The sequence below is a fragment of the Pseudonaja textilis genome, chromosome 1 (genome assembly GCF_049901715.1).
Source record: "Pseudonaja textilis isolate UNSWEBS1 chromosome 1, rPseTex1.2, whole genome shotgun sequence".
Classification (NCBI taxonomy): Eukaryota; Metazoa; Chordata; class Lepidosauria; order Squamata; family Elapidae; genus Pseudonaja; species Pseudonaja textilis.
This window is the reverse complement of record NC_141990.1, coordinates 204,156,279-204,180,959: the sequence shown is the minus strand read 5'-3', so window position 1 is coordinate 204,180,959 and position 24,681 is coordinate 204,156,279. Positions and strand designations below refer to the sequence as shown.

The following is a 24,681-nucleotide window of genomic DNA, read 5'->3' as shown; positions in this document are numbered from 1 at the left end:
ACAACCAGAGAGCTGCTAATGCTTAACAGAATCATCCTACACTTGTAAGTTCCACTGAATGAAATAATATCTATTGCAGATACTACCCCCAAAACTGCAGGCACTCTGTGGGTTGTGACCTCCTGAACATCTCTACCTCATCCATCCTAATTTCCCCCCACTTCGTGGAGCATATACACAGGAAAACAAAGAAGGAAAAAAAAAGAGGCCACCCTTTTTGGTGAATTTGTGAATTTACACTCATTTTAGAGGATGCATCTATCTATGAAAAGCAAGATTAAAAAAGACCAATATTTGCATATCAAGTCCTTTGTTTAACTGGAAACTATCAACCTGCCTCTATCACAAATATTCTAATGGTATTATACTGCTTTCAGGGGTGGGCTGCTACGGGTTTGCCCAGGTTTGGGTGGACCCTTAGCTAACATTATGGCTGGTTCAGTGAACCACCAAATCCCACTCCTGTCTTGACCCGTCCACCCCGGCCCGCCCCTCCCAGGAATCTCCACATGGTTTGTTTTGGATGAAAGGTAAGTGCAGAGCCTGTGCAGAGGCTCAGGGAAGGGGAAAAATGAGTGTCCCAGAGACTTCGGAAGACCGGAAACAGGGAAAGCCTCCAGAGCCTGGGGAAGGCGAAAATGCCCCCCTGCTGTAGTGCAGGAGGCCAACTAGTCCATGCCCACCCAGCAATTGGGCAGAGAACCTACCATTGAAATTTTTGAAGCCCACCCCTGAGTGCTTTCACTCTAAATTTGCAGCAATATTCCTAAACACTGTTATTCTCTTCAAAGGTGATGGCTTGAATTGATATTGGCAACTTAAAAATGTTGAACATCTAACCACAGACAGACACTTGTAAATCAAAGCTCAGGAAAGTATAAGATTGGCTCATGGAATTTACATGAGAATAAGTTCATTCTTTCTAGCCTTTTTGGTCTAACATCTGCCCTACTATTTTCTGTAACATATTTCTTTTGCCCTATGAAGTGCACCTTACATGGTAGTCCCAATTTAGAGTTCTTTAATTACCAGATCAGTTTCTGATTGTTATATCCATTGAGGTTACAGTTTTTTCTATTAATAAAATAGTATGATTGCTTGGCATTGTGATAGGTCATTGTGAAATTAGGAGAAATTAGGGTGGGATTTTAAATCCATGAATAAATATCCATCATACAAGAATAGATGATCAAATAACATATGTTGTCATAGTGTCTGTAGTGAAGGCAAATGACCTAATGAACATCTGGCATTACAAGCACCGAAGAGTGGAACTCACATCCTGATGTCATGACACACATTTCATCATTTTTGTGTCATCATATCCAGGAATTGATAATTATGAATATTCTATACCCATATATACATTGAAAGAATTATTCAAGATAATGCAAATGGGCATTGTCTTTCTGTACAGTATTAACTCCCGTCACTAATATACCATTAGAATATTAGTGCTGGTGGCAGATTGATAGTTTCCAGATTCCAGTTTCCAGATTCCAGATTTCCTTGCACAATCTATATGGGTTGTTAATTTCCCTAATTTTGTTTGATTTTTTTTTAATGAAATACACCTATAGATCGTGCAAGAATGAAAAGCTTTGCCTTGCTTGTATAACTTGCTTCTTTACCTAAGTGCAAGGAGAAAGAAAATGCTAGAAGATTTTTTTTAAAAATGGTGGCTGATCGATGAATGTATGAGCAAGCAGAAGTAGCCATCAAAGAGGCATAATTTGTGAAGGGCCTTGATGAGGTTTCATTTCCTGAGAATTTTGCAGTCGATAATAGACTGGTTCCTTCTTTTTCCCTTTAATTGCATGGATATTGGGCTCAGTAGGTGGGAGAAATAATATCTTCAGCTGCTAATTAGCCAGAGGTCTTTGCCATTTCCAGCCACACTTGAAAGTTCTTCAGATAGTTTTAAGTGTGCGAGTGTGTCAGAGGATTTCTCTGGTAGCAACAAACTCCTGGATGTTACATTTTCTGAAATAGGAAGATCTCGTCTCTATAGAAGTAACCTGAAGCTTGCTTGATGCTTGGTATAAAAACATAATCCGTTTAAACCAGTAACTCTTTCTAGATGTCACTTAAATGGTCTGACCTTGCATAATGCATGATTTGAGCATCTACGTTTCATCCCATTTTTCCTCTCCTATCCAGCACCACGACCTGCTTTTTAAAACCAAAAACTAAAAACTATTCTTCTTAATGATGCAATCAGGCTTTTAAAAAAAATATATTCAAAGAATATTTATTTTGGAGTATACTTTTGATAGTTGTACAATACTTCACAGTCAGTTGCAAAAACTGGATTTCGGAGCATGCCCTGCACAGACAACATGGAATCTCTAACAATAGCGGAGGATAGGTGCATTTTTGAACCATCAGGTAGCTTTAATATGGTTGATGTTCCTCAATCTTTTATACCCAAGAAGTTTCACAGAACAGCCTTGACATGTGATTGAGGGAGCATTTATTTATTTAATTTTTTAGCTACAATCTCCCCACAGCTTAACTCTGGGGGGCATTAGGCAATTCATCAGACTGTATTGAGGTGTCATGCAATTCTTCAGATTGTATTCGTATCCCTGCAATGTTTAATCATTTACATTTATGAGCTGCCTCGTAATTTTACCATGACTGCTGAAGAACACATTTAAGCTCATGAAATTAATATTTTCCAAACTGTGATCCTACACAGGAAAATTAAGTATAGCTGTAACATCTAAAATGGTGCTTTACACAGCATCAAAACAGTTCTATTTCTATTTTCTGAAGCGCAGAACTAGCAATATTTACTAATCAACTTACTATAACCCTCTATTTTTAGGGCAGCCAAAAAATAACACATGCAATCTTCCATCTCAAAGTCATTCAGCAGTTGTTGAGTTTTGTTTGTTTGTTTGTTTGCTTGCTTTGCTCTCCTTGTACCACAGCAATTCTCTTTCATGTCATAGTAGCTCTGATGTGTGTTTCTCTTTGTACTGGTTCATGGCCTCCTTTGTTTAGTTCATCATCTTGGGACTCATCAACACAATCAAATTAGGGCACTGGTATTCAATGAATTACTTGAAAGCATTAAAGTAAGTGTTGAGACAAGTTACAATCACTGCCTTTGTATTCATGTAATGCCTCTATGATATAATAGGATTACACCAGAAATGATGAGCAATAGACTCTTTCTGTCAATAGTTTGTGATTAAAAATTTCTTTTAAACATATATATGCATTCAGAAGAAAATGCAATGTAAATCTTCCTAGTTATTCCTGATTCCTGAGGTAACAAGGCCATTGGATTCACTCTCAATTTTAAACACAATATTCAATATTGGGAATAATTTCTGTATTGAAATTGCATTATCCTGCTTCTAATAATTTTCTCTGTTTTCTCTGTTCCTTTTGAGGGGCGGGTAATATGGTAAGAGGATCAGACTTGGTATGAGCCACATCTAGATTATGAAGGGAAAATGTTTGGCTTTTAATGAGTAAGTTGGATATACTAATTTTCCCTCAAATTGAAAAAAACCCACCTAATTCCAATGTGTACTATCTCTAGTCACTACATACAAATGCTACATAACTGTATTACCATTTCAGCAATGATTTAAGATCTTTTTTTTCTTTCTTTCTTCCATCAGCCTTCAGACCAACTTCAACCACTAATTCAGGAAACGCTTAATTTGTTCATATCCCAACTGAACATTCAGTATGGTGATCATCTCTCTCTGGAGAAAGGAATGAGATAAAAACTGTTTCCTCTTCAGATGCTCTCACTTTAATTCCACCTGTCTCGTTTCTTCATGTCATCATTTGGGGAAATAACAAACTTAAATTTCCTGAAATCTGAGTTCAGAAAAAAATATGTGAAGATTCAGGAAGTTAAATGCCATCACTCCTTGGTTGGTTGGTTGTGTGGCAAGCACATCTGCTTGTGCACACACAAACTTTAAGGCCTGATGTTGAATTAATCAGGATTAACAGTCTTGTCATATTGGTGTCTTTTATCAAGAGGCTGAATTTAACACAATCTTCTAGTTTACTTTTTTTTCCCGTCTATCTCCCATAAATGTCTCAAAAGGCTATGCTTGCTCTCGTCCCACATAACTTAGTATAATGCAATCATTAATGGAAATTATATTCAAAGCATTTAAAAATATGTTAAAATAACATTTAACTGACAGTAATTATTTTAAATTTTATGAAGTGTCTCTTATACATGTCTTCAGCTTTTGGAAAAGAACATTTATGTTGTCAGGAGAACATTAATTTGCATATTTCATATTGTATTAATAATTTGGGGGAAGGGGTTCTGTTATATGCATTTAGTTGACCTTGACAAATTGTTAAATTTCTTGATTTATTCAAATTTCTGGGAAACATTTTAACTCTTTTCTAGTCATTGAGCCAACAAAGACTTGTATATTAAGTGAAACACACATGGAGAATTTTAAATCCAGAACAAAAGTTGTGTTACCTTTCGATCCCCTACTTCTATATTCATTCAATAGTACGACATCATACAATAGTTTTCAGAAACAAGCTTTGTGGAACTTATGTCTAGTTAAACATTTAAAATGTGTAACCACACAAGATATGGGATAGCAGTATAAATGGAACAGGAATGTTGAATCCTTACAATCATCACACACATTCATTCTTTTCCAAAATTGAGCATCTTGTGGTATACACATGTGACATTTTGCTGAAAATGTATATAGATCATTTTTAAATTTTTTTAACAACAATTGAATACACCATCATCATGCATTCAATCTCAGTTACTTTTTTTTAAAGCTGCTTATGATCAGAAGGCAGAATCTTCTATCACAAAGAAGTCAAAAGAAAGCTTCCGGTGATAGCTATAAAACTAAGAATCCTATGAATGGAATTATGTCTTTATGCAAAATCAGTTTTATAAAAGTATGTGTTTATACTCAGTTTAGCCAGATAGATCTTCCATCATTTCCAATCTGGGTAAACCCCGCTACACACCCATTTTACACTGGCCAATAATTTCAAACCCTGTCTGAGCCTGGGGTTTCATATTCCTGCTTGTCCTCCACCTCTCCTCCCAAGTCAACACACATATTCACACATGCACAACTCTAATCAACACACAGTTAAGCCCCAACAGACCACCCTGCCCACAAGGGATCCAACCACCTTCAATTTGCAGCTGTCCAATTACCTATGGGTCTCAGGGTGGCTAAGTCCCTCAAGAGACAAAAAATGCCTAGATCTTCATCAAATACCCACATATCTTTTCTTTGATAACAACAAAGACAAAGAGGAGTATTACTACTCCATGCCATTCTGTAGTATGAAGCTGAAAATTCCAAGATATTCTTTTATTCCACTATGGTTGAAAGGTCAAGTAATGTGCTCAATATAAGCCCTATCCCCAAAATAAGCCCTAATTAAGACCCTGCCCACTCCAGGGTGCACGGGTAAAAATTCAGCTAGGGTGGGGATGTGGAGTGAAGCTGCCCTACTACTTACCTTCGGACAGTTGCAGCCAGGCCTCGCATACCCCAACACCTGTCTTTTCGGCCCATTTCTTCTGCAGCCACCAAGGCTTTCCTGAAGGCCTCTGCAGCCAATAACAGAGTTCCGGATTGATCCAGAGCTCTGTTATCAGCTGCATAGGTTTCAGGAAAGTCTTGTCAGCTGCAGAATAAGTTCCTGAAGGCCTCTGACAGTGAAAAGGAGGCCGGGGGTGACACACACAAGTGAGGTGAGTCAGTGGATGATATCACCCCCAAAATAAGACCTAGTGCCTTTTTTGCTGGCAAAAAATATAAGACAGGGTCTTGTTTTGGGGAAAACATGGTATTTAACTCTACAGATACTAAGTTTAATAGTCACTGGAGCCACAAAATCTCAGCTTTATTGTATCACTATTTTAACCTTAATCAGTCAAAAGATTAAAATGATTATTAATAGCAACATTCTGCCTCTGATTGGTTTCACAGATGATGGAAACATTTCAGTTTTTTTAAAAAATGCCACTTAAAATAACCTCCCTGCAACCTCTACACAACCTTCTACAAAGTTCTCACGTGTATTTTCTGACCCTTCATGTACTTGTCGTATTGCCAAGAGAGAAATCATCAGTGAAAGCAAATATCTGACAATGATTTAATGTTTTGGAGAGGCTGCATAAATGCTTGTTACTAAACATGTCTTTCTGCTTAAAGAATGAACAAAAGTTTAACCCAGGGCCAACAGATTTGGACTACAAAAAACATGGGTATAGAGAATTCTAATTTGTTGCTGCCATCTGGTGGTTTTCCAGATTTTTTCTGCCCAGAAAAAAAAAAATGCAACAAAGAAGATGTTGAGTCTGCTATGTTTGAAGATAAACACATCATTAAAAGGTAGGACTACAAAGGAGTTGGATAGAAATATGAGCATGATCAAAATAAATCTAAGTGCTTTAAAGTTTCATTGGTTTCAAGAAAACAATTTGACATTTGATTTGTTCTCTTATTTAAGCAGCTGGCACACTACTGCATTTCTACCTTCAAATCCATCAGAAAGGACTTTGAAACTAACCTGTGATCATCTTTGTTATTTGCAGATTTCTGCTGACATGAAAAAGTGCTGAATACTATCTTGTGTTTGCAAGTTTATTTCTTGCAGGAAAACACCATGAGCAAATTAGTGTTCACTTTCTCATCCTCCTGCTGCTTTGAGAATTTAATTGGATTTGCAACATCACTCTTTACAATTCTGTACTGTCTTAGCTTTGTATTCATTGCATTAATCATTTTATTCAAACTGATTAAATGAGTCTGAATTTAATAAACAAACCCTGAATGCTACCTAGGCTCTAGCCAGTTTTAAACAAATTTCATAAACAACCAATCAATTAATTAACGATCTATGTGAAAGGAGAAATATGAGAATGATGGGTTTAGAAAAAAAGATATTAGAAATTTTAAGAATGCAGGATAAAGCTTAATGGATGTACTAAGCCCAGGAACTGGGTCTCAGAAAGAAGCAAGAATTGTCACCCAACAAAAATCAGGCTGGCCAGAAGTACCACAAAAATTCAAGGAAGAGTCAGAAATAAATTTGGCAGTTCCTTTAGTTCCCTTGACCCCAAATGATGTAAAACACTAGTATGAAAGTCCCTACATGGATGAAAAAGTTATGAAGAACAAAATCAATGCTTATTCTAAGCTATAAGCCATGCATTAAACTTAGTTTCATATTGTGTTATGGTACATGCTAAAAATTTGATGTTCTCTTATTTTATCGTCCCTGTTTCTCTGTGGCATAATAATCAATTCCTAGCACAGACTACTCATATTATAGCACAGAGATAAGGAACCCTAAAATGGCATGGCTTTAGAACACAAGTAAGCTCTGTTAAATTACATAGAGTAGGAGGTAAATGTATGAATCCTTTGGATATCATAAAACCATATTTAGTAGAATGTTATATATAGATCTACATAGTCTACCCCAAATAAGGACTACAGGGTCATAAAAATGGATTTTTAATATATCTCTTCCTTATAATCAGAGAAAAAACCTGATTTCTGAAAATTGCTCTATAGAAACTCTTATGAAAAAAGCATTAAGTATGCCATTGCAATATCACAGTAAACCTATTTTGCTGAAAACTTTACATATTTAAATGAAGAATTGTCATTCAGTAGTGGTACTCTTCTTTCAACATCCGAGACTGTCCAATGCAATATTGTGTCTGCTAAGAAAATTAGGAAGCAAATTCATAATGTGTGAAAAAGTATTAAATAACTAGATCTCTCTATGTAGCACTTTCTGGTAAAATTGAAGTTATTACAACAATCTTGCCAGAAAGTGCTACACAGAGATATTTAGTTTTTTGCATGTTTGTGTTGTGTGTGTGTGTGTGTGTGTGTGTGTGTATACATGCCTGCCTCTCTATTTATACCAGTGTTCTAGAGAGATCAAAAGAGATTATGTCATAGAATTTCTTATAACGAATTTTTTGCTGAGATGCATCACTGATTTTTTTTCCCCTTTTTTCCTTATCTTCTAACAATTCTTGTTAGTTTACAAACTATATCATGGAAACCCTTAATTAGTATTGTTCTTTACTTAAGAGTGTTTGCATCACTTGAAATAATGGAAAAAATATTTTCTGTGAATCAATACAAGCTTCCTTTCTTGAAGCTTTTTTGCTGGTAAACTAAGCAACTTCAAATCCGTTATGTTTAACCTTAATATTTATACAATATTTATAAGCCGCACTGATTGAGTAGCCCCCAAATTGTTAGGGCACCAACAACACAATCATATACACGTTGACACAGGCTCACTTAATTCAGGGGAGATTATTCCCAGGCAAGCACTTACATGAAATTAAATGTTACAGAGCTCAGTGGGACTTATTTCTAAACGGAGATGTACTTAGTTTATAAGTTATAAAACCTGGTTTGGAAATATTGTGCAGTACATTTGAAAGTCAATGATAGATAGATATAATTTGCTAGGCTGAAATCAAGAAAACCACATTACAGATATAGCATTGAAAAATAAACAGTAATATGCCCAATAATCACAGGCAAATCATTGTTTTACCATTCTAGATAATAAACACTTTCCCCATTCAGATTAGTTAGTTTAGTATTATTTATCATCAGTGAAAAAAGCATATAGCTTATTTCAATTTAAGATTAATTACAATATATCTATAGTCTGGACAAAATTTAGTTCACTCTAAAGCAGGCTTGTCCAACCCGCGGCCCAGGGGCCGCATGCGGCCCAGGTCGCCTCGTAATGCGGCCCAGTGCCCACCCCAACCTTCGTGCCAGAGCCAGTGAGGAGGAGGAGGAGGAGAGGCAGGCGCGAGGCGAGAGCCAGGCCAAGCAGCAACAGAAAAGGCGGGTGCCGTCAGAGCGCCACCTCCTGCTGTTGCTGCCGCTGCTTCTGCCCCCGCCGCCGCTGCTGCTTCTGCCCCTGCCACTTCTTCCCCCGCCACCGCTGCTGCTTCTGCCTTCCAGTCCTGCCTCATCCAAACAGGCCATTTGCAGGAGGAGAGGTAGGCGCGAGGCAGGCAAGCTTCCCCCCCTCCCCCCATGCAAAATTTGGCTGGAAAATAAACCGTGATAAAAAAAACGTGATAAAAAATAAATAATTTTTAATAAATAATAAAAACATCTCATTACATTTCCAAATAAATTTAATATGTTAACTATGTTTTCTATGGTTTTTTTGGATGATCAGGTATCGTTACTGTTATTTTATTTTATGTGTGGCCCAAACCAAATTTTCATCTTCTAATGTGGCCCAGGGAAGGAGAAAGGTTGGACACCCCTGCTCTAAAGTGTAGTAACAGCTTCCAACCTATCTTTGTAGATGAAGAATCTCAACTGAAACAAACTTTTCATTAATCAAATAATATTTCTCCCTCCATGTTATATTTGATTAGAACAGCTGTAAGGGAAGGGTGATTGGTTTGCACTGATGGAAACTCCTTGTAAAAATTTCCTCCTTCCTAATTAAAAAAACCCAGAAATTTGGGGTGTAGAACCCAGTCAAGTCCACATACATTTCCACCTTTGTTAGCTTCCAGTTTCAGTCATCTGCTTCCATGTACCAGATTCCACTGTATTTAAAAACGGAGTGATTTACCTGGAGGTGCAAATAGTTATACCAGTGGAGCAACTGAATTGGTCCTCCAAAGCCTGTGTAATTATCTCTGGAGACTTTCCTAAAGTTACCATTGAACTAAAATTGTTAATATAGAAGAAATATGGAAATTATCAATGAATTTTATATATTTTTTTATTTGATCCTCTTCAGCCAAAGTCAAAAGTCTCATAGAATATTAAAACAAAAACTTATCTAGCTAGGAGTTGAAGAAGCTTTTTGGATGAGAAGTGAAATGTCTTCAAAGAAAAACCAGAAAGTCCAGTTGCCTCTTGAAAAAGCACCTTTGAGGCAATCTTTGTATTTCACGTGCAAAAATGCACAACCATTTCTAATTTACTTTAATTCTCATTCTGTTTTATTCCAATTTCTTCAACTTTTACAAACAGATGTAAAACATAGAGCCAGTTTAAAGTAGCTGTTAAGGCATCAGGTTAAAAATGGGCAGACTGTGAGTTCTAATTTGGCCTTAGGCACAAAACCAGTGAGTGATCCTGAGCCGGTCCTTCCCTTTTAGCCCTAGAAAGGAGGCAGTGTCAAACCACTTCCAAAATATTGCCACAAAAACTGCAGGGACTAGTCCCAGCTGTTGCCACTTGCCAATACCGACTGAAAGACATGAAACAAAAACCCTAAAGCATATTTTAAAAATTAAGTATGTTTCATGAGATTCAGAATTGTATGACCACAGGAAAAATAAAAAAAAATACCGATGGAATTGTTTATAACATGAGGATGTAGCCTCTTCAGTAAACACTACTCCTATGCTCAGATTATTATTTTTAAGCATTTATTAAGTAAAGCATGTAAATGGAATCGTTTTCCTGTTACAAAATAAAAAGCATCATTTGAAAGCTGTCTTTTGTCATTATTGTTATGTTGTTGGAATGCTGTGACTAGCAATCCTAATGTCTCGTTGTCACCTCGATAGCCTCCACTCCTTAACTCTTGAGAGGAAACTTCACACATCTCAGTATGAGTGTGACTTGGCAAACTTTCCAATCAGATTAATGAAAATGTGCAAATTGGAACTGTGACCTGCTGGCAAAAGACACACTTTCCCTTCTGCAGAGAAGATGCACAGCTTGTCAAATGTGTTTTCAGAGACGCAACTAAGGAAATGGAGAAACAATGGCACTGATTGGATATGTGGTGACTGATGTACCCACATAGCACTGACAATATAAAGGACACCACAATATTGCTATGAGGCCACTTTACACATTACAAGGTGTGTTGTTTATTTAGATGCTTATATACCGTGCCATCGTCTCTCCTCTTTGAACTTCAAAATGTGTAATTTAGAAATCATTGCATTGTATAAGCCTTTCCTACTACAGGTGAAACTCGAAAAATTAGAATATTGTGCAAAAGTTCATTTATTTCAGTAAAGCAACTTACATGCAAAGCAAGATAGTTCAAGCCGTGATGTGTCATAATTGAGATGATTATGGCTGACAGCTCATGAAAATCCCAAATCCACAATCTCAGAAAATTAGAATATTGTGAAAAGGTTCAATATTCTAGGCTTAAAGTGTCCCACTCTAATCAGCTAATGAAGCCATAACACCTGCAAAGGGTTCCTGAGCCTTTAAATGGTCTCTCAGTCTGGTTCAGTAGGAATCACAATCATGGGAAAGACGCTGACCTGACAGTTGTGCAGAAAACCATCATTGACACCCTCCATAAGGAGGGAAAGCCTCAAAAGGTAATTGCAAACGAAGTTGGATGTTCCCAAAGTGCTCTATCAAAGCACATTAATAGAAAGTTATGTGGAAGGGAAAAGTGTGGAAGAAAAAGGTGCCCAAGCAGCAGGCATGACCACAGCCTGGAGAGGATTGTCAGGAAAAGGCCATTCAAAAGTGTTGGGGACTTTCACAAGGAGCGGACTGAGGCTGGAGTCAGTGCATCAAGAGCCACCACACACAGACGGATCCTGGACATGGGCTTCAGATGTCGTATTCCTCTTGTCAAGCTGCTCCTGAACAACAAACAACATCAGAAGCGTCTTATCTGGGCTAAAGAAAAACAGAAGTGGTCTGTTGCTTAGTGGACCCAGAGTCTGGAGGAAGAATGGAGGGGGACACACTGCAAGATGCTTGAAGTCCAGTGTGAAGTTTCCACAGGCTGTGTTGATTTGGGGAGCCATGTCATCTGCTGGTGTTGGTCCACTGTGCTTCATTAAGTCCAGGGTCAACGCAGCCATCTACCAGGAGATTTTGGAGCACTTCAATCTTCCTTCTGCAGACGAACTTTATGGGGATGCTGACTTCATTTTCCAGCAGGACTTGGCACCTGCCCATACTGTCAAAAGCACCAAAACCTGGTTCAATGATCGTGGGATTATTGTGCTTGATTGGCCAGCAAACTCGCCTGATCTAAACCCCATCGAGAATCTATGGGGCATTGCCAAGAGAAAGATGAGAGACATGAGACCGAACAATGCAGAAGAGCTGAAGGCTGCTATTGAAGCATCTTGGTCTTCCATAACACCTCAGCAGTGCCACAGGCTGATAGCTTCCATGCAATGCCACATTGAGGCAGTAATTGCTGCAAAAGGGGCCCAAACCAAGTACTGAGTACATATGCATGCTTATGCTTTTCAGAGGTCCGATAATGTTCTATGTACAATCCTTGTTTTATTGATTGTATGTAATATTCTAATTTTCTGAAATTGTGGATTTGGGGTTTTCATGAGCTGTAAGCCTTCATCATCACAATTATGACACATCATGGCTTGAACTATCTTGCTCTGCATGTAATGAGTCTATCTCATATATTAGTTTTACCTTTTAAGTTGCATTACTGAAATAAATGAACTTTTACACGATATTCTAATTTTTCGAGTTTCACCTGTATAGTGCCTCTCTCTGGAGAAGAAGAAAGACAGATGACAAGGAACAATGATTCCCTGTTCCAAATGACTTTATGTACAATTAGTTAAGATTGAAGTGTGCCCCTGAGACCCCATGTATCCAATGACATTCTTAATAATGATAAACTAAAGCTTTGGAAATCCTTAGACCAACTAGAAGAGTGCTTTTTCCAGGGCCCGAATTCATGGGATTCACTTCAAAGGAAGCCTCATTTTGGTAAAACTATAATAATCAAGTGAGATAAATAAAGTATGCAGAGAGGGAGTTCTGTTGGATATTATAAGGAATTATTACAAGGAAGGAGGGAGGGAGGGAGGGAGGGAAGGAAGGAAGACATAATAAATGATACAATTAACTAAGATTCGTTAAAAAATAATTTCCTAAGACCCTAACACCCAAATTAAACAATTCTTTTTGGTGGTGTTTGGAACAGAATAGGATTTAGCCACTTTTGTTGAGCTATTCCTGGACCAGTCCTCATCTTCTGGGTGACCTAAACTCCAAGTAAGAAAGGAGTTATTAGCTCAGAGCAGCACCTATTTAAAAGCATCAGTATACCAGTATACAAACACTTTTCAGAAGCTTCATTCAGGCCTGGATTGAATCTCCAAAATTGTTACACTACTGTAGCTTCCTTCCAGCACCCTGGAAGTTTAGATGTTGGGCCTTATTTGTGTTAAAATTGCAGGGTACAACATTATTTTGTTGTGCAGGTTGTGCGCCAGTTACACCCGTTCCTGGATCAACAATCCCTACTCACAGCCACTCATGCCTTAGTCACTTCCTATCTTGACTATTGTAACCCGCTCTACATGGGGCTGCACTTGAAGAGCATCCGGAGGCTCCAGTTGGTGCAAAATACAGGCCCACACAGTTTTGTGCAGACCTCAGTGTGCACATGTATCACCTCTCCTGCGGGAGCTGCTTTGGCTGCCAATTTGCTTCCGGGTGCAATTCAAGGTGCTGATTGTCACCTTTAAAGCCCTTCGTGGCTTGGGACCAGGCTATCTGAGGGACCGTCTCTTGCCGGTTACATCTACTCAACCCATCAGAACGGGGAGGCAGGGAATGTTGCGGGTCCCATCCTTGAAGGAGCTATGCCTGGTAGGACCCAGAATAAGGGCCTTTCCTGTGGTGGCTCCGTCCCTCTGGAACATCCTTTCCCCAGAGATTAGACTGGCCCACACTCTATTCTCTTCTAGAAGGTGTTGACGACCTGGTTCTGCCAGTGGGCCTGGGGAACCCAAAGTGGGATGGAGCCCATTAAATGACGCATGTAATCTGCTGTTGCTGGGGGAGAGGTGGGGGATTTTATTGTATTAATTTATTTGCTTTTATGAGTTTTATTGTTTTTAAATTGTGGTTTTATATGTTGTAAGCTGCCTTAAGTCGCCATGGAGAATAGGCGGCAATACAAATCTAATAAATAAATAAATTATTAGAATCTAATCTACTCTAATAATCTAATCTAAGCCAAAGCCATCACATCATATCCAATCCAATCTTTAATTTTTAAAGAAAGGCCTGGAAAAGATGTCTCTTTTTCAATGGTTCAATATTTTACATCAGTCTGACAGCATGTTTATATCAAGGTCTTTCTGGCCTTTGCAAAGGCTTTTCCAAAACCAAGCAAATCAGAGTTTTGGTTAAAGGAGAACTGATATAAGCAGCTTCAAATTAAAGGATTTACATAAAATGAAACTATAACAGATCCTTCTGAGCCAACACTCAGATCTGGGGGTATAGAACTTGATTTAATATCTTCTTTTAGTCTAATGCATACAGTGGGAATGTGATAAGTCAATGACTGAAAATCTATGTGTTATGTCCCTGGACCTTGAAGAAGTTCCCACCCAGGTCCGTTCACGCTGCAGGGGCGGCTGCCCCTTCTCATTGGCTGGGTTTCCCCAGCAGCCTGCTATAAAAGCAGGCTGCTGGGTCCAGCCCTTTCGCTGTTCGCTGCGAGCCAGTTCCAGGCTGAGCAAGCACGTTCAGTCCTTGTAAATAAACCTTGTTGCACTAAGCCCTGGTTCAGCCTCTTATTTCCCATACTTAATACTGGCGACGAAGGTGGGATGGCTACCAGAGGCAAGCTGCAACGCTGAATCACAAAACGCTGATCCGCAGCCCAGAGAGAGAGTGATCAGCCAAAATAGGACAACGCGACCGCAACCCAGAGAGAGCGATCAGCCCGGAAATGAGAACGAACGCTGATCTGCAACCCAGAGAGAAAGCGATCAGCAAACAAGCTAGTGAAAGTGAGAAGCGCCTGTAGCCGCTTGTTAGCATAAGCTACAGAGGAAGTGTAGCGCTGCGAGCCGCAGCCGCTCGTGCCGTTAGGCGCGAAATTCAAACAGCTGTCAGCTGAATCACATTCAAATACAACACAGCGTTGTATTACGAAATCGCTAACGCCCACACAGGCGCGAATTTCAAAAACGCTGCCAACGACCGTTGCAGTCTAAACACCTTCTGATCCCCAGAGAGAGAGAAGGGAATTGAAATTTCCCCAGAGCTGAAGTCACTTGCCTAGCACAGGCACTAAACCTCTACTGCTACCCCAGAGAGAGAGGCACTTGCCTAGCACAGGCACTAAACCTCTACTGCTACCCCAGAGAGAGAGAGCACTTGCCTAGCACAGGCACTAAACCTCTACTGCTACCCAGAGAGAGAGCATTTTCCCCAACAGGTTAACCAGTAGACCCACAACATGAACTCCAATCCAGCCTTCCCAGCGTTCAAGCGGATGAGGAGAAGTGGGAATCATACAAGAATCGGTTTAATCATTACATCGACGCCATCGGATTGGCTGATGCAGGGAACACCGAAAGAAAGCATATTTCCTGACCTACTGTGGAGCCATCGTCTTCGATACAGCCACAGCTCTTGTGGCTCCACGTGAGTTAAAGAATGTCCCCTGGACAGAACTGTTAGAAATCCTTACTAACCACTATTCTCCTAGACCTTCACAGATTGCCAGACGCTTCACCTTCAGAATGAGGAAGCAGGGGGACAAAGAGAGCATCAATCAGTACATGGCTGCTCTCAGGACTGCAGCACTCCATTGTGGGTTTGGCAGCTATCTTGATGACATGCTCCTAGACCAGCTGGTCTGCGGGGTCAGGACCTGCACCTACAAAGACGGCTGCTCGCCAAAAAGACCTTAACCTCGCTCAAGCCATCGAGGAAGCCCTGGCAGAGGAGCTGGCATCTCATTCAGCCACCGAGATCCAAGGTCCTGTCACCAAGCAAACAGTTCCGTCCACTCAGAAGAGGTGGTCAACGAGGAAGACCCAAGTGACGAGGCCGACATTCACCGCCTCACAAGCGCCAGGCGCCCGCAGAGCAGGAACCAGACAAGATAACACCGGGCCATCCAAGCACATCACCCTGTGCCTTTCCTGTGGTGGACCTCACCTGAGGACCACATGCAAATTCAAAGGAGCCACTTGCAACAACTGCCATAAGAAGGGGCACATTGCAAGAGTATGCCAAGCCTCACACAACGCAGCACAAAGGGTATCTTCATTCGCACATGCCGGGCCCCAAAGGCAAGTATTAAACTGTCGCACACACCTCCGGCGCTAATCACACTTGCTATTCTATTAGTAAAATCTCTCTTTCCGTCTTGTTAGAAGGTAAACCTTGCAACATGGAGGTTGACACGGGTCAGCGCTCTCCATTATTTCCTGGAACACCCTCAAGGAGCTTCAACCCAGCCTATCAAGAAACCGACTCCAGAAGTGCCAGCTTAGCCTAAAGGACTACCAGGGGAAGACCATTCCTGTAATCGGCAGAGGCAAGTTTTTTGTTAATTTTAAAACCTTTAAGGGCCACCTACCTCTAGTGGTAGTGAGCGGCAACCTCCCTACACTTTTGGGACTTGATTGGTTTCCCCACCTCGGTTTAGGGCTAACAGGAGTCCATGCTACCTCAACCTCTGACACGGACTCCTGTTTGCTGATTACTCAGACGTATTCAGTGATGAGTTAGGGTGTTATAACGGCACCCCTATCTCATTTTCAGTCGATCCCCAGGCAGTCCCAATTCGGTTAAAACCTCGTAGAGTTCCATTCGCCATTCGCCTAAATTAGACCTTGAATTAGATAAATTACTAAAACAAGGGATCCTGGAGCCAACAGACTTCGCCAAATGGGAGACGCCCATCGTCACACCCTCAAAAAGATGGTAGCCTGAGAATTTGCTCAGACTACAAGACCACAATCAATAAATTCTTGCAAGTTAGCGCTTATCCAGTACCCGTCATTCAGCATTTATTACATACTTTTGAACCTGGCACTATCTTTGCCAAATTGGACATGTCTCAAGCATATCAACAGTTCCCTGTTGATGACCAAAGCAACAGAACTTCAGACCATTGTCACCCACAGGGGTGCCTTCCGGTGCAAGCGTCTCCAGTTTGGCGTAAGTGTTGCCCCAGGCATTTTCAATCCTCATGGAGCGGATTTTACAGGGCCTTCCTGGAGTAGTACCCTACTTGATGACATCTTAGTCTCGGCCAGGAACAGACCCCAACTCTTCCAGAGAGTTCGAGCAGTCCTAGAGAGGTTCAGGCAGCATGGCCTCAAGTTAAAAAAGAAAATGTGCCATTGCCACTAGACAGGTGGACTTTCTGGGTTATAAAATTGACGCCTCAGGCATTCACCCCCTGGAGTCCAAGGTTAAGGCAATACACGAGGCACCCACTCCAACCTCCAAAGCGGAACTGCAGGCCTTTTTGGGGCTCTTGAACTTTTACGCGTCGTTCCTGCCCCATAAAGCCTCTGTGGCAGAACCCTCCACAGACTTCTGGATAAAAAACGGTTTGGCATTGGGCACAAAGAAGACTCCGCTTTCCACGCAGTCAAGTCGCTACTCACATCAGAGGCAGTGCTTATCCAGTTTGACCCCAACCTTCCATTAGTACTGGCAGCAGACGCATCTCCCTTCGGAATTGGGGCAGTCTTAAGCCACAGGCTCCCCAACGGCTCCGAGGCCCTATCGCTTTTTTTCCAGGATGCTCTCTGCAACAGAGCGCAATTACAGTCAGATCGATAAAGAAGCCTTGGCAGCTGTTGCAGCGGTGAAGAAATTTCACGAATTTCTCTTTGGCCACTTTTTCGAGCTAGTCACGGACCACAAACCGCTCTTAGGGTTACTAGCAGGTGACAAGCAGACCCCTCAAATTCTGTCCCCCAGAATGACCAGATGGACCCTCTTCCTAGCAGCATACTCGTATAGACTGCGTGCACCGCCCAGGTAAAACATTGTCCCACGCAGACGCCTCAGCCGCTGCCCCTGCCTGCTCCAGCTGAAGACCCTGCCCGGTCAACGCCATTTTTGAGGTCACCCAACTGGACCTCCCAATCACTGCCCTTGATATTGCCAATAAATCCAAAGCAGACAAAACGATCGCCCAGGTACTGGACTGGGTGAGGAGGGTGGCCGGGCAGTGACATTGAAGCTAAATTCACTCCATTTAAGACCCGCTTACAGGAACTGTTGAGCTTACAGGGCTGCCTGCTGTGGGGCACTTTCGAGTGGTCATCCCGACATCTCTGCGTACCCGAGTGCTGGAGGCGTTGCACGAGGGCCACCCGGGCATCGTCAGAATGAAGGCATTGGCGCGAAGCTACATTTGGTGGCCCGGCCTCGACGAGGACATCAACAAATGGGTAAGCTCCTGCCATCCCTGCCAGGTTTCCCGTCCATCTCCTCCATTGCCACCCCCACCAAGTGGGAAAGTGCCAACGCACCCTGGTCCAGGATTCACATCGATCTCGCGGGCCCATTGCATGGCAAAATGTTCCTCGTGGTCGTAGACTCTTACAAAGTGGATTGATGTGGCACAACTATCCACGACCACTTCACAAGCAGTCATCAAGGCATTGACTCGCCTGTTCGTTCACGCACGGTCTACCAGACTCCATTGTTTCCGACAATGGTCCCCAATTCGCGTCAACCGAATTCAGTCGTTTTACGGCCAACCTGGGCATTCGCCACATCTTCACGGCCCCTTTCATCCTGCCAGTAACGGGCTGGCAGAGAGAGCTGTTAGGACCACTAAAGAAGCCCTGGCCAGGTTCAACAAGGAAGACTGGCACCACAAACTATCCTGTTTCCTGTTGAGCCAGCATTCAACCCCTTGCACGGTAACCAACAAGTCCCGGCCGAGCTTCTGATGGGCAGACGCCTGCGAACTGTATTGGACAGGCTTCACCCACATTACTGCCCTGACTCTCCTCTCGCTTCCACATCGGGAGTAGGCATTTTGTCTTGCAGGAACCCGTGTTCGCGAGAAACTTCGCTGGCGACCCATTGTGGATCCCGGGAGAAATCGTAGCCATCACAGGACCCAGATCATACCGGGTTAAGCTGGAAGATGGCCGGGTCTGGAGGCGACATCTGGACCAGCTTCGGAGATGCCAGGGCACCCTCGTCAGCCGCGACTCGTGGGCACAGACCGGTGAGAGTCCGCTGCAACTACCTCACAGCAACATCTACCCCGATGACCTGCTAACACCTTCAGCCGGACCAGAGAATCCAAATGCTGACTGCGGCGACCTAGCGTCCAACCCATCCGAGCCAGGACGGCGTGAGGACACTCCCAGCGTCCAGCCCTTCTAGCCCCGGGCCTGCTCCGACCGAGGGTGGTACTCGGGACTCATCATCGAGCCAACAGTCACCGACGGACTCTGATCCACCAAACAGCACACCAGAGTTGCGCCGCTCTGGACGTCAGCACAAACCTCCCGTATACCTCAAGAACTATGCGTGTTCGCATCTGGGGGAAGGGGTGTTATGTCCCTGGACCTTGAAGAAGTTCCCACCCAGGTCCGTTCACGCTGCAGGGCGGCTGCCCCTTCTCATTGGCTGGGTTTCCCAGCAGCCTGCTATAAAAGCAGGCTGCTGGGTCCAGCCCTTTCGCTGTTCGCTGCGAGCCAGTTCCAGGCTGAGCAAGCACGTTCAGTCCTTGTAAATAAACCTTGTTGCACTAAGCCCTGGTTCAGCCTCTTATTTCCCATACTTAATACTATGTATTAAGTAGATTTCATAGATTGATGAAAAGAACTAAACAGTAGAGAACTAAAAATCTCAACTTTCTGCAGAATATGTAAGAAGGCTCCAAGAATTTGGTCTCTTTAAAGGAGAAAAAAAGAGGAAAATATCATCCCAATATTATCAAAGTACAGATAGTCCTCGACTTACAACAGTTCAATTAGCGACTGTTGAAAGTTATGACATCACTGAAAAAAGTGATCTTCGACTATTTTTCACACTTATGGCCGTTATAGTATCCCATGGCCACATGATCAAAATTCTGATGCTTAGCAATCGACTCATATTTATGACGTTTGCAGTCATGGGACTCACCTTTTGCAACCTTCTAACAAGCCAAGTCAATGGGGAAGCCAGATTCACTTAACAAAGACGTTACTACCAGGGATTTGCTTAACAACTGTGGCAAGAAATGTTGTAAAATAGGGCAAAAGTCACCTAGCAACTGTCTCGCTTAGCAATAGAAATGTTGGGCTCAGTTGCGGTCATACGTTGAGGACTACCTGTATATCTATCTAACTTAGGGAGTCCTAACTAATCCACTCACAGCGCTGTCTCTATTTTAACTTGCGCTAATTGAACTTTCTGAGAAACTTCACCAATGCCTGGAGACATTCTAAAGGCAGGAGATCACAAAGCTGTATGCATCGGAGGCAGTCTCAATGTAATAGCAAAAGGACAAGATGTTTCTTTTGACTGGTGCTTATATTATAGCCTTAAAATATTCTATATTCTTAAAATAGACCCTCTCTTTCAGCATCTCATTACAGCAAATCATAAGACTGACAGCAGCATTATATTATCCTGAGCCTAAATCAACATAGGCAGGGAAGTTCCTTTGATTAATGCACACAATCTTCTGAAATATGTCACCTTGGAACCACAGACAATTCGAGTTAAGCTGGATGCCCCAGGAATGAAAAGAAGAGGCACTTATTTTGCAGAAAGTGTAAAATTTCAAGAACGCAAACACAATTTCTCATGGAACATTCAATTCTAGAATGTGGCTTTCATCAGCAAAACAAAAAAAACAAAAAAAACCCAACAACCAACACCTGCCATTGTCACAATTTTCATGTACAATAGGTAGCTAAGTGACTGAAGCTAGACACTGTAAATCCATTAATCTGGATACAAATAATGCCAAGTGTATAAATGACTCAGGTTACTTTAATGCATAGTATTTTGACTCAACAGAGAGTGACTGGGTGTCAAAAGCCTTTATCTTTCACTCACCTCTCTAACAAATGGATATAAATCACACACAATAAAAACGCACGCTATCCAGACACTCTGCCACAAACAGTGTGATAAATGCCCCTTTTATGATAAATGTTTACTGTGGAATGAAATGGTCAATTTCTCTAGAAGTCGTCTGACAATGCATCTTTTCATATTCCTAAAATGGGGAGATATCTCAAAGCGAAAAGGAAAGCAATTTACTCCAGAGAGACAGGGATACTTTCCAGATGAAAGCAATAGAGATTTATTATTCTTATTATGGTTAGTCACACAGAGGTTTTGACATTCTGGTTCACCTATCGGATCCTTCCCAAATTCCTCAGATAGACAGATGGTGATGTTTAATAATATTAAAGATATTGTACTGTGTAAGCTGTTCCAAGTAAAGCTCTCTTTTGCAATTGCAATTTTACAAGGGTGTTCAAGTGGTGCAACCAGGGTTCCTATTACTATTGGTACTATTTCTGCTTTCTTTTGCCATAGTCATTCTATATCTATTTGCAGGTCTTTATATTTTGTGATTTTCTCCAGTTCTTTCTCTTCTATGCTGCTGTCTCCAGGTATTGAAGCCTCCATTATCCAGACTTGTTTTATCTTTCTTATTAACAATTTTTAAGGATGGAGCAATGGTGGGATTCAAAAGTTCCCACCACCGGTTCTGTGGGCGTGGCTTGGTGGGCGTGGCTGCAGGGGTGGGATCGTGTGACTTGAGTGACTCGCACAATCACACAATCATGCACACGCACACACCAAACATGCACACTGCACACACGTTAAAACAGTAAAAACTAACCTACTGCACCTCTCAGTTGTTTAGCAGGGCAATCCACTCTGCTGTGCCAAACAGCTGAGAGGTTAAAAAGGATCTTGGAGCAGGGGTGGGCGGATAGGCTCAACTGCAGAGCATCGGAGAGACTGGGAGCAAACTGGTTCTCTGTCAGCTGATCTTCGGCGCTACTGATACATCAGAACCGGGCCGAACCAGTGGAATACTACTACTTTGTGCTATTATGGTCATACAGTCAGCCAGATGCCTAGATTGGATTTGGCATTTTTATCCACCCATCCCAAGACCCTGAGATAGACAAGTCTTGTTGTTTGGTGGTGTTAATGTTATTGAAGGATGAAAGCTTTTCCAAGTAAAGCTGCCTTTCTGCAATTGACTGTTAGTGAATTTGTCAATGTCGATGGTGTTCAAATGGTGATACAGATGTTTTGGAATTGCACACAAGGTGCCTAGTACTATTGGTACTACCTTTGCTTGTTTTTCTCACACTTCTTCTATTTGCAAGTCGTTGCATTTTGTTGGGTTTTTTTTTTCCAGATCTTTTTTATCTCTCTTCAGGTACTGTTGATATGGTTGGTTGCATAGTCAGCCAGATGTTTGGATTGGTTTTGGCATTTTTATCAACCTATCAAGTCTTTCCCAAGGGCCTAAGATAGGCAGTTGTTGATGTATGATTATTATTATTAGTATTATTGTACTAATAAAATAAAAGTAATTAGTACTACTAGTTACTAGTAGTTATTAATAGTAAATAGTAATCATTGTCACTAATATTATTTATCTGTTCACAACAATGTGAAATCATAGCTGCCAGTTCTTCAGCTGGTATTGGCTTTCGTATGCAGAATTTTTGTGAAGATCCTAGCATGTCATAATTCAGAGACATAATATATGTGCACATCCAAGTAGCATAGCTTTTTGCAATTGACTGATGTGAATTTTGTCAATGAGCAGATTTCTAAGTGCCCTCCATTTTTTTTTTTTTACAGTAACCAATGTACTGATAATCACTGGGACCACCATGGCTGGTTGATACCATAATCTTTCAACTTTCAGATCTTGATAGTTTTGTGATGTTCTTCGATTCTTCATTTTCTTTTCTAATATCCACATCATATATTTTTTTTCTTTTCAACCACAATTATATCTGGTGTGACTTTACCAGTCTATCTTTGAAAATCTCACATATTTTAATCTCCTTATTTTCATCTACTTTTTGAACCCTTCCCACCAATTTTTCATTACTGGTACATGATATTTTTTACAGATATTCCATGAATCATTTTAGTAAGTATACTATGTCATTCTTTACAATCAGTTTATGGTATATGGTTTACTGTTTCTTCTATCTCTGCACAATCAGCATTTTGAATCATTTGACAATTTTTAAATTCTGGCTTTCATTGCATTAATCTGAATAGCTTGCTCTTGAGAGCCAAAATGAAGCCTTCAGTTCCTTTTTTAATGTTCCATTTGTAAACCATTGCCAGATTTTATCTTTATTCTTTTTTCTACTTTCCTTTCATTTTTTTTGTAGATATTGCCCATGTAATGTCAGAATTCTGTTCTTCTTTCTATTACATTATTATTTTAATAGAAAAATGACAGAGAAAGATTCCATTACAAGATTCTAGTGCGTTAATAAAGACAAGTACATCTTCTCAATTAAGTGCAAAGAACAATAACAAAATAGTACAGTGGCAGTGTAGGTATTTCATTTTAGCCATGTATGGATTTGATAGGAACACTGGCATCTACCACCTTTCTCTTCCTTTGCATTTTCTGTATTTAATAGTTGTCTATTAGACATAATGTGCAATTATTTCTAATATTCATGCAAATTAGATTGTAGTATATGTAATAAATTTGCATATGTAAAATTTGTAATATGTAGTAATATTTACATATAGTAAGATCTGTGTTTTTTTTAATTAATAGACTTATATGAAATTCTGTACATGGAATGAGTGATATTACTATTAAAATCACATTTCTACTACATTCCAGAAGATTGAGTCCTCTCGGCTCCTAACTAATTTTATGTTTCCATCTCTTCATTGATAGAAAAAGATCATTCAACTGGTAAACTTCTGAGTATACTCGGATTGTTTTTCTGTTGATATCTAGGATGTCTCTTTTAGTGTGAATTTTAAAACACTGGAGGTTGCTGTAAAATTATTCAAAGCACTCAAGAGCTTTATTAACAAATCAATTTATCCTAAAATGCAGTGCAGCTGATGTACTTTACACACACACACACACACACACACACACACACACACAGAGAGGGGGGGGGTTAAAAATGCAACACTGACAGGCCTGACTATGACTGATAAGGAGAGCTGAAATACAGCTTGATGTATTTTGAACATCTTACCAGTGCGCTCACCTTTTTTTCTTCTGAGGCATAAAAGTATCTTTGTTCAAGGACAAAGAGTTCAGAGTTTTCTCAGTTCATGAATTTGGAATAGACAAGCATAGTCTAGTTAAATGCATCTTGCTTGAGGCAGAGCTGGCCCAGGGTGAACATTCACATCTCCTATGGTTTCATAGACAACCAGGCTAAACTGCATCTGCTTTACAAGGACAGCTCTGTGCTTTAATAAATAGGTACTACTGAGGCCAAGTGATAGGACAACCTTTTCACAATTTCCTAGATTCAAAAACCACAATAATGCTTTCATTTAATTGCACTAGGCTCCTGCAATGTAAATGAGAGAGTCTGAGAAGCTGATCTTATAGAATTGTTTACTTAGAAATTCCTGGATGATTCTAGACAAAGCTGGTGAATTTTCCCCAGGGCAGAATGCTTTTTATTTCTCTGTAACTGAGGAATGCAAAATCACTGAGCTGAGCAAGGGTTCGTTCTACCATTGCATTTTGGCTCACCTATTTCATAATTTCTTCAGTCCTGAAATGAACAAGAAGATAGTGTTTTTGTCACTCCTTGTATTAATGCTGCGTGTTCCTCATTCACAAGAACCCATAAGTCATAAGTTAAAATTGAAGCTAATTGGTTACCTTTGTGTTCATTCCCTGATGGAATAGTATCTATCAGTAGAAAAGACTAGG

At 40.8% G+C, this 24,681-nt stretch overlaps 1 protein-coding gene across 1 annotated transcript in view; it reads right to left on the bottom strand.

Moving 5' to 3' along the window:
• LOC148127996 (low-density lipoprotein receptor-related protein 1B-like) overlaps nt 1-24,681 on the bottom strand; it is a 363,162-nt gene that overhangs the window by 248,893 nt on the left and 89,588 nt on the right. The gene's annotated exons all lie outside the window — the stretch shown is intronic.